Below are 18,471 nucleotides of genomic sequence, written 5' to 3' on the forward strand. Positions count from 1 at the left end.
CTGACATGGCGCTGGTAGATTGTCCATGTTTCACAGGCATACAACAATGAAGTCAGCACAATGGCTCTGTAGACCTTCAGTTTGGTAGTCAGTCTAATACCTCTTCTCTCCCATACTTGCCTTCGGAGCCTCCCAAACTCTGAGCTATCTCTGGAAATGTGTGCATCAACCACATTGTCAACGAGTACATCCCTGGAAAGTACACTACCAAGGTAAGTGAACTTATCCACAGCATTCAAAGCTTCTTCTTTTGCTGTAACTGGTGGTTCTATGTATGGATGGCATGGTGGTGGCTGATGGAGCATCCATACTTTGTTGCATCTCAGCTTCAGAAGCTTTACTGAGTGCACAATCATCTGCAAACAGAAAATCATGCACCAACACTCCATTTACTTTGGTCTTGGCAGCACATATGCTAAAATTGGAACGATACAGAAAAGATGAGCATGGCCCCTGTGCAAGGATGACACACAAATTCGTGAAGTATCCCAAAATTAGGTTACTCAGACTTGTATTACCTCCCTTACAGGGTTGTTGTGGGGCTTGAATGGGATGATAGACATCAATCCTTTTGCAAAATTAAAGCAAGCATTTATTTAGCATCGAACACGTGCCAGCCACTGTGCTAAGTGCTTTGCAAATATTAACAAATTTCATCCTCAGAATAATTCTGGGAGGTCGCTGTCATTATTTTCATCACTTTCTTATTGATGACACTAAGGCCAAGAGAGTCTAAATAACACATCCAGGGTCACTTGGTTAACCAAGTATGTGAGGCCTGATTTGTACTCAAGTCTTCCTGACTCTAGGTCCAGCACTCAATCCATTATGTTACTTAGCTGTCTCTGAAGTCACTATATAAATGTCCACTATTGTAATAATTAATATTTCAGGTATAAATATTTTTATTAATTTTAATTATATTTTATTATTCTTTTATGTTTCATTATTTATGTATTTATTATGTTTATATTTATACACTTTTTATTATTTCATATTCCCTTACCTTACTAAATGGAGTATAATAAAAATAATTAGACTTTTTCTCGATAAACCAGAAACATATTATATATAAGCATCAATTATTGCACTTACAAGACCTATAAGGAATTTTAGACATAAAAAAGTCCAAACTTTCATTTTACAGATAAGGAAACTGAGAGCAGACAGGTAGATGAGTTATTCAAATTCACACAATTGTGAAACTTGGGTTTGAACTTTGGTGCTTGGATTCAGCGCTTCTTAAACTATAATTGAATATGCGGGTTGTGAAAAATTTGGCAAAATAAAAGGTTTTTAGAAAGCACAATGACCAAAAATTAATTCAAAATCATACTTATAATCAGTCTGAAGTGTTTCTTGCCCATGTTGCACTGAGTGACTTCACTGCAGCCTTGGTTATGAACACACAACCTATGCGTATTGGACTGCTCATACCCTCAGACCACACAACAGCAACTAACACTGACAGATACACATCAGCTCAGATTCAAGAGACTGCACATACTGTACATACAAAGTTTTCTGTTCTTACAGAAACATAATAGTTTACAGAAAATAAAGATTTTTAATATTTTCCTACCATCATTCTTCAACATGTAAGTATTAAATTAGTATATCTCTGGATTGTATTGTGTTACAATGGCTGGATATAAAAACTACTGTTATCTCCTTCTTTTACAGAAACATAAGTGTTTAATTACAGCCAGTAAAGACAAAAACCTTTTAATCATTTTTTGCCACCATCACCACTATATGTGTATGAAAATGTGAACATCAATTTTTAAAATTAAGCACAAACAAATGTAATTTCATAAGCTAAATCTGGCATTTATTTGACCAATTATTAGCAATATTAATTTATATTTTAGGACAAAAATATTTCTAAGTTATGGATAAGTGGTTGTGTGTGTGCATGTTCATCCTTCACTGCCAAAGAAGACCATGCCATCAGAGAAATGATGACATGACTTGCACTTGACTTTGCTTTGAGGGAGGGAGAGAGTGCAGTTTACCAGCCGCACTTCTCCTCCAGAGCCATCTGAATCCAGTGACCAGATATTCATCAGGATGACTGGAGATGACCCAGGATGAGGTAATTGGGGTTAAGGGACTAGAGACAAGAGCTAAAAATACTGGTGACAATGTGGCAGAGTCTTCACTACCAGGTTGTAGTACACCTAAATTGACAAGAAAAAGCAAATACATTGAATCAGGTTTGCCACATGGATTTACTTCTAATGATGATGGTGTGGAAAAACCTCCTTGCTTAATTTGTAATGAAAACCAGTCAAACTAAAATGGCATCTTAATACTAAGCATGCAGCATACTGCAATAAACCAAAGGAATAGTTTGAATGACTTTTAAAATATTCAAATAAAGAAAAATGATGTTTTGAGAAATGTGTTACTGTCAACAAAAAAGTATCTTCTTGCATCTTACAAAACTTCATATTTAATTGCAAAAGTTAAAAAGCCCTACACAGCAGGAGAATATCTCTTGTTACCTGCTGCTATTAAAATGTCAGAAGTAGTTTTTGGGAAAAAGAAATGATGAAATTCATGAAATTCCTTTATTGAATGACTTTTCTACCAAAAAAATTTCTGAAATTAATAATGACCAATTCCAGCAGTTTATTACCAGGCTCAAGTGCAGCCCAAAGTGTGCAATTCAGTTAGATGAAACAACTGATATTTCTAACAAGGCACAGTTGCTACTTTATGTAAGAAATGTTTATGACGGAAGTATACATGAGGAATTATCATTCTATTGCCCTTTGGAAGGGCCACAGGAGGGGAAGATATATATCATAAAGTCAATGAATTTTTCACAAATGAATGTTTACAGTGGGGAAAAAGTGTGTTCGAGTCTGTACAGATGATGCTGGAGCAAAGGTGGGCAAGAATGTTAGATTTGTAGCAAAAGTTAAAGCTGGTAGCAATGAACATATCACTTTTACTCAAGATCCACTGGAAGGGACTCATAGCTAAAAAAAATATCACCAGTGCTGGATGTTGTGTTTTGTGATACTATCAAAATCATGAACTTCATTAAAAGTCATGCCCTTAACAGTCATTTATTTTCAAACCTTTGGAGGGACATGGACTATACTTACAAAAGCTTATTACTACAGGCGGAGGCTTCAAGAGGTGAAGTTTAAACAGATTATCGAAATTAAAAGATGAAGTTGTTTTGTTTTTGACTAAGCAGAAATCTGATTTTGTCATTTTTTTCTCATGATAACTTTTGGCTTTCAAGACTGTTATTTGTTGGGTATTTTTAAAAAACTCAATGATTTAAACATGTTGCTTCAAGGAAAAATGTAACATTTATGTTAAAAGATAAAATTGAAAGTTTTACTAAAAAAGTTAACATATGGAAGAACAGGGTGGAAAATGGTTCTTTAAAAATGTTTACAGCTACAGATGATTTTGTAATTGAAAATAACCTTCCCAAAGATTTAATTGTAAGAGGTATAATTGATCATCTGAAGTGCTGGGAGATATAGTTTCAGAAATAATTCCCTTCAAATTTTGATTTCAAAAAACTAAGTTGGGTTCACAAACCATACTCAATTGAAATAAAAAACCTCATTCATCTGCCCCTAAAAGTTCAAGAATAATTTGTCAAATTATTAAGCAACACAAATTTAAAATTTGAGTTTTCTAAAAAAAAATCATAATTAAATGAATTTTGGCTTGAGATTAGGACATAATTTCCAACAGTTTCTGAAATGTCCCTAAACATACTTCTGCCATTTTTTTTACTAAGTATTTATGCAAACAGTGGTGTTCTCAGCATTGTTGGTTAGAAAATCAAAATATCAGCCAACCCTGAAAAACACTGAATATACTCTGTGTCCTACAGAATCAAATGTTCCACCAAGATTGAATTCTTCACATAAAAATAAACAAGCGCATCATCTCATTAGTATGGAAATTTGCTTTCATCTTTAACAAATGGTAAAATTATCTGTATACCAAAGACTTGTTTTAAAATCATTTTCTTTATGATTTATTATCCGTAGATGCTTGATTTGTATGCCTATTTTATATACCTATATACATGGAGTCTTATAAAAATTTCTCAGGGGAAAAGAAGTCACAAGTAGAAAAAGTTGAAGAAGCTCTGCTCTAACTAATGCTTCTCAAGGTCTACTGAGACATGAAGGACTATTTATCCCTCCATTAAACAATTCCAAACTACTGGGCTTTTAAAAGTTGTTCTTTGGGGAATGGCTGAACAAGATGTGGTATATGATTGTGATGGAATATTACTGTGTTATAAGATAAGCTCAATGATTTTAGAAGAACAGAAGAAATGATGAGCTTAATGATTTTTGGAAAATATAGAAAGACTTGCATGAAATAATGAAGAGCACAATAAGTAGAACCAAGAAAAGGTTGTATACAGTGATGGCAATATTGTTTTAAGAACAACTTTGGGCAAATAAGTTATTTTGTTTGTTATCAATACCAAAATTAACTATAAAGAACATATGAAAAAAGATGCTATCTCCATTCATAGAAGAAACTGATTAGTAGAAGTATATATAGAATAATTTGTGTCTAATGGTAGCCATCTCAGAGTTGAGGGGAGGGAAGAAAAAAAGAAATGTACATGATAATTTTCTTGTATATTTAAAGGGAATTGCAAGCTGTGCATAGATATGCAGTTTTGTGTACAATCATCTTTTGAATCGTACTACATTATGGAAATGCTTGTTTTATAAATTAAAAATAAAATTTTACAATGCAAAAAAGTTATTCTGAATGTTAAAAGATGTTTACACATGTTTTTGGGGAAAATTAAATATTATTAAAGAAAAAAAGTTATTCTGTCTTTCTTCATGGTCAGTGATCACTTCTTCCTATCATGGAGACCCATACATACTCTCTTAGAGGTGAAGTCCTCAGAGTCTTTATGTAGTAGCTATTATTTAGAACCTTCCAGAACTGTGGCTGTATTCTGAACAATCCAGGAAGCCCAGAAGTTTGACCTCTGGATTGGGGGTGTAGGGTGGGGAGGAGGGTGGTATGTGTGGCACTGTTGCATGTTTTTAAAATTACAGATCAAAGAAGAAATGAGACACTGTCCAATTCCAACCCTGTGTCAGCAGTTCCCTACATTGAAATATTCCTCCTATGACGGAGGAGGCAGATTGTTTTCTTCCCAGACACAAAAGGCTCAGATTCACACAGTTGGTGAACCCTTGGGTATTTACATGTGTTTAGAAAGACTGCGAAAAGCTACAGATAAAGGAACAGAGAGCATTCTTGTAGAAGCTGTCCCACCACAGAGTAGCTTGTCTCTAGTGAAACGTAGATTAAGAATTTCCTATTTCTATTTTTACTGTAAAATTTGCACTGGTGAAGGGCATTTGGTTTGGGAAAAGCTTTCTCCCTTTTCAACTATGGGCTCTTTTATTCTTTCATCTGCAGCCAAACAGATAGAAACAAGAGTGAGACTTTTACAGCATTCACATGCTTCTTTATGTTGGAACACTGATAAGGGATCCCTCTGAAGCAGAAATAATAAAACTCATATCACCATTTTTATTGCAGCTGTTAACCATTAAAAAAAAAGTGGTAATAGATATGATTTGCTGAATTAGAAAAGGTCTCATTGGGAGGAGATCTGAAATATTAAAATTACTGTGATTGTTTTTATCCAGTGCCTAGCACAGTGCCTGGTGCATAGTAGGCACTTAATAAACATTGATTGATTGATCTTCTAGTTTAAACTAGAATTATATGGCTGAAGAAGGTGCCTATAGTAGTTAAAAATGAATGGGGAGAACCACTAGCTCCTCAGTGAATAAAGGAGAACCCTAGAATCTTGGAATCTCCAGAGACCAGCTAATCCAACTTTTATATGATGAATGAAGAAACAGAGGTCCAGAAATGGGAAGGGACTTGTTCAAGATCGCAATAGACCTAGTAGGTTTAATGTCATTCATTCATGTTAATCACTCACTACATAGAGATACAATGAGGGGAGAGGGAGTGGAAGACAGCTGAAAGTGGGCTGGATTTGGAGTTAGCTCTGTCACTTATTAGCTGTGTGACCTTAGGCAAGTTATCTCTCTGGGCATCAGTTTCTTCATCTGCAAAATGGAGATGCTGGACTAGATATCTGCTAAGGTCCCTTTCATCTCCAAATCTGTGATTCTATAAGAATGAAGATACATATAGCCAGTCATCTTTCTGGTCTTTTTGATTATTGTTCTTTTAAAGTTCCTCACTGGGCATTCTAATCACACCTCACATTTGTTTGTTTTTCCTTTCAATATGATTGAAATATTCTCAAGTACACCAAAATGAAGTTTCCACAAGTCAGTTTCCATTGGTGCTGCCAAGACTTGTATTCTATTGGTGATACATGATTCAGAGCCCCTTAGTGTTGTCTTCATCTGGATCCTACTGATGCTGCCATGGATCAGATCCCATTGATACCATGGCATGGGTTGACACACTTCTTTGGAACTACTCTTTGGGTATTGCCTTCAGATTGCCTAGAGATTCAGTCTTTGTGACAGCCTCAGTTGTGTCAAGCCTTTGAGGGATGATTTGATTTCTGGAAGCAAAGGATAAAAGGTCATTTGGAGCCAAGTCTTCTGAAAGAGTCTGGTAATCATGCTGATACATGCTCTTCTGGGTTTTTTTTTAAAAAAAAGGGTTGATGTTTTTTTCCCCTCTGTGGTTCATAACTAGCTCTAAAAACAGTTTCAGAGGAGGAATTCTAAACATGTTTTGAGCAATGGAAGTGACCTTATAATGTGGCTTCCCAAGGTGGCTACTTTGAAGACCTCAACTCATTGAGATGGAGAAGTTTAGGTGTGTTCATGAAAAAAGAATGAAAAACAGGCAAGCAAAATATCCCACCTCAGTCTAATAAGCACATCTGACTTACACACAAAATACAGCAAAGACTAAAACTATAACCTATCCACAGAGGAGTGATGGAGGGTGGGTAAGGTCTATGAAGGAAAGGTTCTTGTAGGTCCAAGTGACACTTGTGAAAAAAAGGACCACAGACTGGAGTAAAGGGGACAGTCTTACTTTCCTATAGATTATTAAAGGAACATATGATACATGAGGGATGGGAAGATAATTCCTTTTAGTGAGAGTAATGATTCTCTTTTAGGCAGGATGGTGAGATGGAAGGCTTTAAATAAAGAGGGGAAGTGTCTCCTAGTAAGGAAAACCCTGGATCTGGCATGTTCAGAGGGTAAAAGACAAAGTATGGGAGCTGGAGTCAAGAAGACCTGTGTTCAAATCCCACCTCTGACACTTCCTGTGTGACCCTGGCCAAGTCATTTAATATTTCTGCTTCTGTTTCTTCAACTTTTAAATAAGGGGGCTAGACTAAATGATTGCTGAGGTCCCTTCCAGTTCTAAATCTATGATCCTATGTACTAGGAGAAAAGCAATTGAAAGACCATGAAGGCCAGGTTAAAAAGTTTAGAACTGATAAAAACAGAAATCTTTTAGACTCTTCAACAAGGTCTTGGTATATGTTGCCTTTAATATTCAAAGCTGTCTCTCATCATAAAAAGAGCAGCAAATGACCAACCCAGAGCCCCAAAGATATTAAACTGAGTAACTAAAATAAACAAGGCTACCTCAAATAAAAATTTTAAAACTAACTAAAGTTCTTGTTTCAATATTTTTTAGGGCAACAGAGGATCTCTGCCAACAGATGCATAACCTCAGGACATTTAAAAATGTGGGAATGGATGGTAAACATTTTAATTGAATGACAGTTCCCAAAAACAACAACTATAACAACAAATTTATTTGTCAACTGTCAACCTCTTCCTTTAAAATTCAGCTGAATGGGTTTAGTTTTTAATGCTAAGTAGACCATTTTCCAACAGTGCCATTAAAATTGTATTTCTATTAAAGAAAAGATACAACCCAACAGCCCACAATAAAGTAGATTATTACTTATTTTGTAGATAGGTAGGTGTCACAGTGTGTAGAGTAGTGGCCTGGAGTCAGGAAGAATCATCCTCCTGAGCTCAAATCTGGCCTAAGACATATACTAGATATGTGACCTGGAGAAGTCACTTTATTCTGTTTGCCTCAGTTTCCTCATCTGGAAAATGAGTTGGGGAAGGAAATGGCAAATTACTCTGGTATCTTTGCCAAGAAAATACCAAATGGGATTATGAAAAGTCAGACATGATCAAAAACCAAAATGACTCAATAACAACTTATTTTGTAGCCATCAGGTAATTTAGATATCTCTTTATGGCTGTGTCTCCTTAGTGAATTGTTGGATAAGCAGCAAAGAACTCATAGGATCATAGGTTTAGAACTGGAAGGAATCTTAGAGGTATAATCCAACATTTTTGTTTATTAGATGGGAGAGCTAAGACACCCAGAGAAGTCAAATGACTTGTCCAATGAGACTCAGGCCAATCCCACTGGCAAATCTGGAATTTGACCCTAGGTCCTATGACCTCAAAGCCAGTGCCTTTTCCTTTTTGCCATGTTAGCTCTACAATGGAACAGATGAGATCTGAGGATAAAAAATATTGGTAGTTTACCCTACAGTTTCTAGGCAATACTGGAGAAAAGAGAGTTCTTACTTTCTTCAGGTTCTCAAGTACAGCTCACCATTAACATAGCTCTATGTCTTTCAAGTCTGAGGCAGAAAAGACTTTCCTTTTTCTCAGACTGGAGATCAAGGTTGAAAGGAGATGATCTCTTATTTGGTTGGAGTTAGGTTTGAGAGAATGGAGACACCAAAGTCAACGATCATGGATTAAGCACCTGCTGTTTGCCAGCATCACTGGGAGATAAAGGATGAGATTTAATTCTATTTTTCCTTCTACTCCCTCTCAATTGATTTCCTCAAAAGTCCCTTTCTCCTCTTTAGTTGGGAAGTGCAAACAATCCTTATGGATCAATTGATCAAGCAGCAAGCACATGTTAAGCACCTATTATGTATTCAGCTCTGGGTTAGTCACTGGGAATATAGAGACATAAATGAAACAGTCCTTACCTTCAAGGAGATTGCATTTTATAGGGGGAGACAGCAAGTACATATATAATCACACATAAACTAAATATACTCTCTTGTGTGGGAGTAGGGGGAGAAGGTTCTAGTAGATGAAGATCAGGAAGGACTTCATGTAGGAGGTTGCATTTGAGCTGAGTTCTGAAGGAAATACAGATTCTAGAAGCTAGAAGTGGAAAAGGAGTATATTCCATACATGGAAGACAGCTTGTACAAAGGTCTTCCAGTGAACTTTTTAGCCTCCCAAAGATGGAAAGCAATGTGAAAAGAACAGCAAAATGTCTAATTTAGTTTTCTATGACCACAGACTACACCCTTTTTCACAAGTGAATTCTACTTATCACAAAAAGAAAATAAAGTTGTCTCAGTATAGACTTGTACCTACCACTAAAACAACCCCAAGTACGTATCTTATGGATGGTGAGTCAGAACCATTGCTTACATAAATGGAGGACAGAACATATGCTTTAATAGGGGACATGGATTACTCACAGGCACAGGTTAAAGTCATGCCCATGGAGCACAATGTAATCTGGGTTTTGTCAGGCACATTAAAAAAAAAGTATATGGTACAATCCTTGAGCTCAAGTAGCTTAATCTTTCATTAACACACCAGAAAATAACTAGAGAACACATCATTTGGCACTTCTGTCCAATGGAATTTGGAAAAAAAGATGGATGTGGGTTGAGGTAACTGGAAAATAATCAATAAGGATTTGTTCAAAACTGCTGGAAAGCTTCAGGAAGGAGATGGGAACCAAATTGATTCTTTAAAGATGAGTAGGATTTGGACAGGCAAAGGGTTGGGGTAGAAATAGTATTATCTATTGTATAAACATGGAAATGAACATGGCAAAACAATTTCAACAGGGCTGAAAGGGCCCATTTTATAGATGAGAAAACTGAGACAAAGATGATAAATGATTTACCCATAGTCACACATCTAATTAGGGACTGAGGCAGGAGGAGTCAAACTCAGTTTTTCTGGACTTCAATCCCAGTTCTATTTACTGCACAACATAACTAGTTGTTTTTACTTTCTAAAGAGTGGTTAAACCAGCAAAAAAAAAGGGCTGACTTACAAAGGTTAGGTTTAGTAAGAAGTGAACTCACATTCAGAAATCTGACTGCTTCATTTTCTTCTCTCCTCTACTGGATTAGAGAAGGTATTCTGGCCTCTTTTCAGCCATCTATTGTGGGAAGCCACACCATTTTTAGCAGCAAAGATTTATCATGGTATACATTCTGTGTCTGAGGGCCCCCTTGATAAAAGATCAGCCTTGAGTGTTTATTTTGGTCTGAGACAACTCTGATGTATATTTATTTGAGTCCTTGTATTTTTACACTTTCCTTCCAGGAAACCAAATCACCAAGAGAATTCTCATAGAGTTCAGGTTCTCAAGTACAGGGTGAACTAAAATACCTCCTAGATTGTTGTCAGTGGCTAAAACTGGGTGACTGATCTTTGAGCACTCCAAGTCTGCCAGTTGTTCCAGGGGGCTGTTCTGCTCCCTCAAGGTTGACTGCTACTTTCAAATTCAAAATGAAAAAGCTGTTGAGGACATTGGAGAGGAAAGCCATAGAGCATAACCAGGTTTACCAAGAGGCTTAGCACACAGTAAAGATCTCCAGAGTCCTTTAAAAGTTTGTAGGAAACAACTATTCCTTTTTTTGGGTGGGGGGGAATGAGGTTTTTAAAAATGATGACATTTCACCTGTGGATCAGTTTTAGGTATTTGCATTGCATGTGAGTAGGCTTGGTCAGCTGAGTTTGGTTAGAACGTTAATCTGTCAGGTTGAAGTTCTGGCTTCCTTTAGGGCAGTGTCATCCCAAGTAGTGTGCAATCAATCAGAGGGTAGATGGGTCATATCACAGCCAACCCGCAATAGTCCATTGTGAACCTTGTCTCTAACACAATCATTTGTATCTATCCTCACACCTTCTGGCTCATTAACAAATGTCATCTCCTAAGGGGATGATTTTAGTTATAATAAATTAGATCTTGGCTCAAGTTTAGTACCTCCACAAAAGGAGAGGTTAATATAAATTGCAAAATATAAATTGGGGATGGAACAAGTAATTTGTTCCTACACACAAAAAGAAACATAAAAAATAGAACACTTAGAAATATTCATGAACTGAATGAATTAAGCTGCATTTAGTTAACCACCAATAGTCTATACACGTTTGTTAAGTACCTACTAAGTTCCAGCCACCGTGCTATGCTGGGATACAAAAAGGGACAAAAAGGCAGTTACTGCCCTCAAGGAGTTTACAATGTAATGGGAGAGACAACATGCAAACAAGTATATGCAAACGACTCTCTATACAGGATAAGTAGAAAATAGTTAACGGAGGAAAGGTACTGGAATTAAGCGGGATTATAGAAGGTGGGATTTTCGTTGAGACCTAAAGGAATCCAAAGAGGTCAGTAGTCAGAGCAGAGGAGGGAGCGCATTCCAGGCATGCATGGAGGACAGCCAGAGAAAATGTCTAGAGCTAAGAGATGAAGCGTCTGGTTAGTGGTACAGCAAGGAAGCCGGTGTCACTGGATCAAAGAGTACATGGTCTAGAATAAAGCGTAAGGAGATCAGAAAGATAAGAGAGATTTAGGTCATAAAGGGCTTTGAATGTCAAACAGAGCATTTTATATTGATCCTGGAGGAAACAGGGAGTCATGGGAATTTATTGAGTAATGTTGGAGAGGAGTGAGATGATCAGACCTGCATTTTAGGAAAATTCCTTTAGTGGCTGAGTGGAGGAAGTGTTGGAGTGGGGAGAGATGAAGCAGGCAGACCCACCAGCAGGTTATTGCAATAATAAGGCATGAGATGATAATGGAGGTGGCAGGGTCAGAAGAGAGATACTACAAAGGAGAAATCCAGTCTTGACCATGGCTTAGATATGGGGAGTGAGTAATTCACAATAAGAGCTCAATTGTGAGCCTGAGGGACTAAGAGGAAGAGGGTGTTACCCTTTACAATAATAGATAATGTAGGAAGCAGGGGTGGGAGTCCAGGAAATATTTAGGGAGAAAGAAAAAGAGCTCATTTTTGAACACGTTTATCTTAAGATGTCTCCTGGGCATCCAGTTTGAGATGTCTAAAATGCAATTGGAGATGCAAGGTTGGAGGTCAACAGAGTCTGGGGCTGGAGAGGTAGATATGGAAATCATTAACACAGACATGGTAATTAAATCCAAAGGAGCTGCTGAGATCACCAAGTGAAGTAGTATAGAGGGAGAAGAAATTTGCAAACTTAACTCATAACTACTATTATAATTTTCTGGGAGGATAATATTTAAAAATCAACAGAACATTAAGCAGATTATGAATCAGACATTTTATACTTCACTTTGGCTCTATACTTTCCTTATACTTCCCCTGAACTTTGGGCTCATCTACTTCTTTAGTCAACAGCTGCCCCTCATGTACTCAAAGATTCCTGGGCCTCTTGCATTCAAAAGGTCATCAGCAATCCTTGTCATATCCAAGATAAGTTTGATGCTCAGTCATTAGCCCACTGCTTAGCATAGTGCCTGACACATAGAAGGCTCTTAATAAATAGTTATTAAATTGCACTGACTTGATATGACTTGCTTAAGTGGCCTGTCCTTGACCCTGTAGTAGTTTTACCAGTAATTGGATAAAGTTATCAATGGAATGCTTATCATATTTGTAAATGATAGGAAGCTGGGATGTAGGATGCCTAACATGTTAGATAACAGAGCCAGAATCTAAAGAGATCCCAATAAAACGAGAATTTGTTGTTGTTTAGTCATGTCTGACTCTTTGTGATCTCATCTGGGATTTTCTTGGCAGAGATACTGGAGTGGTTTGCCATTTTCTTCTCCAGTTCATTTTATAGATAATGAAACTGATAAGGCAACAGATACAAGTAAGGAAATAGATAAGGTAAATAGGGCTAAGTGACTTGCCCAAGGTCACACAGCTAGTAAATGTCTCTGAGGCCTGATTTGAATTCAGGAAGATGAGTCTTCCTGATTCCAAGCATGGCACTCTATCCATTGTGCCATCAGCTGCCCCAAACTAGAACAGGGCTCCGCAAATTACAGTCCAGGGGCCATATTTTACCTGAAATCAGTTTTTGTATGATCTTTGAACTAGGAATATTTTTAAAATTAAAAACCACTTTTATTCTTTCAAGTTACTTGAAAACAGGTGGTAGACCATGTTTGACTCTCAGGCCATAGTTTGCATTAAACTTAATCTCATAAAAGGGATATACATCATCTTACACTTGCATTGAAAGCATCAACTTCAATCCATAAACAGCATTTATTAAGAAGTTACTATGTACCAGACACTATGCAGAATACTGGGAACTTAAAGAAAGACCAAAACATGGTCCAGGGGTGGGGAACCTGTGACCTCCAGGCCACATGGCCACGTCCCACTACGGACATACTGCCTCGCATTCTAACTATTGAGACACCATGAAAATAGCCATGTAAATTATATATATGTATGTATATATGTATGTATGTATGCATGTATGCAGAGAGAGAGAGTGCAAAAGAAAGGTATTCACAAGGGATAATGCTACCAATAGGTACGACTGAGAAAAACCTCCCAAAAAGTGGGATTTGAGCTGAGACTCCAAACAGAGGAAAAGCCAGGAGACACAGGTAAGAAGGGAAAATATCTGGAGACAAACCAGTGGAAGTACATGGAGTGAGGAGAGAGAATACCATGTGTGAGGAATACCAAGGGGGCGAGTATAGCTAGATTGTGGAGTTCAAGGAGTCAGAAGACTGGAGAAGTAGGGAGGGACCTCATTGCAAAGGATTTTAAACACTAGCAGAGGAAGTAAAAGATGAATAAGGTATGGTTAGGCAGTAGCTTTTCTGTAAAAAAACAAAACAAAACTGAAAACCTGTATGTCCAACAGTAATATGGAAATAAAGAAGCCAAAGTGATTTTAGATGGCCTTAAGAAAGACATATGAAAATAATAGATATATTGCACTCTGCCTTATCACATTATAACTATATACTATATATGTTAGAGTAGCACTTTCAGGTGTGGGTGCCACATTTTAGGAAGAATAGCAATAAGTTGAAAAGATTCTGGAAGATGGGATTCTGGGAAGATGATGGAATAGGTCAGGAACTTCTAGGCTCTCCAGATTTATTCCACAAACAGACCAAAAATCACCACTAACAAAAATAAAATGGTAAAGCAGTTGACCACCTAAGATAAAACTTGAGGGAACCTCAAAAAAGATAGGTCCTCCAGGGACTGAATTTTGGACTGAGTGAACAGTAGGCTCCTCTGACTTTACTGAAAGCTGACTACTGAAGCAACAAACAGTAGGCCCTAAGGGCTTCTCCACTGGGAATGGAATAGGCCTCAGAAATTTAACCTCATGAGCTTTTACCTCACAATCTTTCATCTAAGGAACAGCCCAGGGCTGGGTGGGGGAAGATTGAGGGATCTCCTGCTGTTTCCAGAAGCCAGGCCTACTGGTGTTGACCAAAAGTCATCCCAGGCTGTGACTGTGGACTAGGAGGAGCTGCAAGTACCTGGTGAATGCAGCACCTCAGAGAACAGTAACAATTTGGGGACAGCATGGCTGGGGGTCCTAACTATGGCTCAAGGAAGGAGAAGAGTCCCTGAAGTTGAGCCCCTAGACAGAATTTTTAAAATAACGGTAAGGAGGACCTGGGGCCTAAGGCAACATTACCCACAACTCGGTAGTAAAATTTGATTATAAAATAAGCTGCTAAAAATTAAATAAAACAAAATAAAAATAAAAATGAGTAAGCAAAGGAGAAAGAACCTGACTATAGATAGCTACCAAAATTAAAAAAAAAAAAGATATGGGTTCATATTGAGGAAGATAATGAGGTCTAAAAAAAGCCATTCCTGCCCCAAATTTATATCAAATGGTTACAAGCCCAAAAAAGAATTCTTGGAAGAACTTAAAAAAGAATTCAAAAATCAAATAAGAGAGATTAAAGAAAAATTAGGAAGAAATAAAATCAATCCAAGAAAATTATGAAAAGAAAGTTAACCAAGTGGGAAAAGAGCTACAAAAAGAGCTACAAATAAGTCTTTATAAACTAGAATTGGGCAAGAGGGATCTAATGACATTATAAGAGATCAAGAAATAATAAAATTGAAAAAATAGAAGGGAATCTGAAATATCTCATTAGAAAAATAACTGATCTGGAGAACAGATCAAGAAAAGACAATACAAGAATTGGTAGACTAACTGAAAGTAATAATCAGTAAAAGAATCTGAATACAATATTATAAGAAAATATTAAGGAAAATTGCCCTGATATTTTAGAATAAGATAATAAAGCAGAAATAGAAAAGAAACTACCATCCACCACCTGAAAGGGATCCCAGGAGGAAAACTTGCAGGAATGGCATAGCTGAATTTCAAAATTCCCAAGTTAAGGAGAAAATATTGCTAGCAACAAGAAAAAAACAATATAAATATTGCAGAAATACAGTCAAGATTCCACAAGACCTAACAGTTTCTACTGTAGAAGACTGTAGGTCTTGGAACATTATATTTTAAAGAGCTGGGGTTGCATCCAATAATAACTTACCCAGCAAAATTGAGCATAATCCTGAATGAGTAAAAAGATGGACATTTGACAAACTAAAAAATTTTCAGATTTTTGTAACAAAATATAAGGAAAATATTGACGACTAATTATAAGGCACTCATTAAGGTCAAACTGTGTGTATCTATAGGTATATATGTATACACACATGCATATATAGATACCTACATATACACACATACTCACATATATGAAAATGTTATCAATATTCTTAAAACTGTCATCATTACTAAGATAGTCTAAAAGAAAGATTGGGGCTGAGTTGAGTATGACAAAAAAATAAACAAAATGTTTCATTTTGTGTATAAAATAAAGATTTTGTTTTATATATAAACAAAATTGGGAAGGAAAAGGTAAAAGGGAGTAATTATATTATAAAAATGGGGCATCCCTCTAATATAGAGGAAGCAAATGGGGTTGGAGAACTAGTAATGTTTGAACCTTATTCTAATCTGAGTTGAAGAGGAAATGGCATGTACATCTGGAAGGGTGTAGAAGTCTTCTGAACATGTGGAGATTTGAGAAAACTGGGAGACAGGGTGGTGGAGAGACTTTTAAAGGAATGTGCTGATTGGGATGTAGAAGGATGGGGAGAGAAGAGGGGGGGACTTTTGGAGGGGTGTGTCGATTGAGATTCAGGACTGGTGGGAGAGAATGGAGGAATTCTTGGAGGAGTGAGTGAAGTAGGGAGTGAGAAGGTAGGGGAGAAGATAAGGTAACAGGGATAGGGTAAAAAGAGAGGCTGAGGAAAAATAATGAGTAAAAATAAGACGGAGGGAAATTGCAAATAATAATTAAAACTTTGAGTATGGATGGGATGTTTATAGCAGCTCTCTGTGGAAATTGCAGGGATCCCCATTGATTGGGAAATGGCTGAACAAATTGTTGTCTATAGTTGTGATGAAATACTACTGTGCTGTTAGAAATGATGAGCTCATTCATCTTAGAAAGACATGGAAAAACTTTCATGAAATGAAGAAGAGTAAAGCAAGCATAAGCAAGAAAACACTGTATACAGTAATCGCAATATTGTTGTAAGAAAGACTTTGAGTGACTGAGTGTATTTATTACAAATACCCAAATTAAAAATAAGGGATATATGAAGAGAGATGCTACCTGCATCCAGAGAAAGAACCAATAAATGGAAGTATGTATAGAATAATTTTAAACACACACAAACGCATACATAAACACACACATACACAACTAACTGTAGTTATCTCTAGGGCATGGGGCGGAGGGAAGAAAAAAGGGAGAAAAAGAAACTTACACGATAACTTTGTTGTATATTTGAAGGGAGTAGTAAGTTGTACATGGTAGATTTGTGGATTCATGTGTGATCATCTTTTTTTTTATTTTATTGTGCTATGGAAATGCTTGTTTTGCTCCCTGAATTAAAAAAAAAAAAAGCTTCTAGAGAAAGGTAATCAAGATGGGAACAGATCTCAAGATTATGGTGTGTTAAAGATTGGTTAAAGGAAGTGGGAATGTTGAGCCTTGAGAAGAAAAGACTTGGGGGGATGGGAGGAGACATGGTGGCTATCTTCAACAATTTGGAGGCCTGTCTTGTGGACAAGAATTTAGACTTGTTCTGCTTGGCCCCCAGAGAGAGAGTGATGGTTGGAAAATGCAGAGAAGCAGATTTAAGTTTAGTTTAAAGGACAGCTTGCTAACAACCAGAGATGTTCAAAAGCGGAATGGGCTATTTCCTGAGGCAATGGACTCTCCCCTGCTTGAGGTCTTAAAGGGAAGGCATGGTTATCATTTGATGGGGATGTTGGGAAGTAGCAAAAAGTCAAATATGATTGAAAACTACTGAACAATGACCACAACAGAATGGCCTCAGCAGTCCTTTCCTAGTCTAAAATTCTGTGGTTCTGTGCCTGGGAAAGAGCATACAGACACATTTGAAAACCAGGGAATTCAGGAATTCAGAATGTGGAAAAACAGCTCAGCACCCCAACTTGCTTTGTAAGACTTGGCTCATGTTTTCATTTATCCTTACTCCTTACCCACCTCCCAGGATTGTTGTAGGGAAAATACTTTATAAGTTTTAAAGTGTACTTAAGTTCATGTATATATAAACCAGTAGTGTTATTATCACCATTGCCAGTAAGGACTGTATTTAAGAGGCAATTGTCAGTGTGGGTTTGGAGTGGACTGGATGTATTTCAATTTTCTGGTGATTGGCATTCTATGTATAGGGGCGTTTCCCAAGGAATGCAATAAACCTCCAAATTCCCCTTGGGGACTGATCTTCAGTTTGCAATAGGCCATCTGTAGAACTTGAAAGGCTGCTCCAGCTTGCTGGGGATGGACTGGGGGGAGATGTTGGCCCTGGGGGAAAGGATCAGTGAATCTTTATAAGACAACATAAGATGCCAGTAGACAATATCCGGAATTTAGAGAGAGGAGCTTCTAATCCAGATTTAACCTAGATTTCCTCCTGTCTGGGAATGCCCTGACTTTTTTTTCCCCCTTAAATCTATCATTCTTCATGTTAATCTATTCCCAAATGTCACAGCCTCCATGGCAGCCATAACTAGCTGATGAGTAATATTGAAATTCGGCGTTATGGTTATTAAAGAGGATTCTGTAACAGACATGTTAATTGAACTTACCAGAGGAAAATCACTCAATAGAAAAATATGATTTTATTTTTAAGGTCACTTTGGACTACTTTACTGTGTGTGAAACTACCAGCTAGGGGTGGAGATAGTAGAAAGTAACTCTTAAAGTCATTCCTGGAAGCAAGGGTCTTCAGTAGATACAGTGGTATAAAACAACAAACCTGTTTTACTTTCTATTAATGGCCACAATCCACTGCCAGGTAGTCTAGGA

General features: G+C 37.1%; 1 non-coding gene across 1 annotated transcript; it reads left to right on the forward strand.

The window, feature by feature from the left end:
- The first annotated feature begins 394 nt into the window (after window positions 1-394).
- On the forward strand, window positions 395-498 carry LOC140497981 (U6 spliceosomal RNA). The gene has a single exon (XR_011964976.1). It is a non-coding gene; the product is annotated as a U6 spliceosomal RNA (small nuclear RNA).
- Window positions 499-18,471: the final 17,973 nt, after the last annotated feature.

This window comes from Notamacropus eugenii, chromosome 3 (assembly GCF_028372415.1).
Source record: "Notamacropus eugenii isolate mMacEug1 chromosome 3, mMacEug1.pri_v2, whole genome shotgun sequence".
Classification (NCBI taxonomy): Eukaryota; Metazoa; Chordata; class Mammalia; order Diprotodontia; family Macropodidae; genus Notamacropus; species Notamacropus eugenii.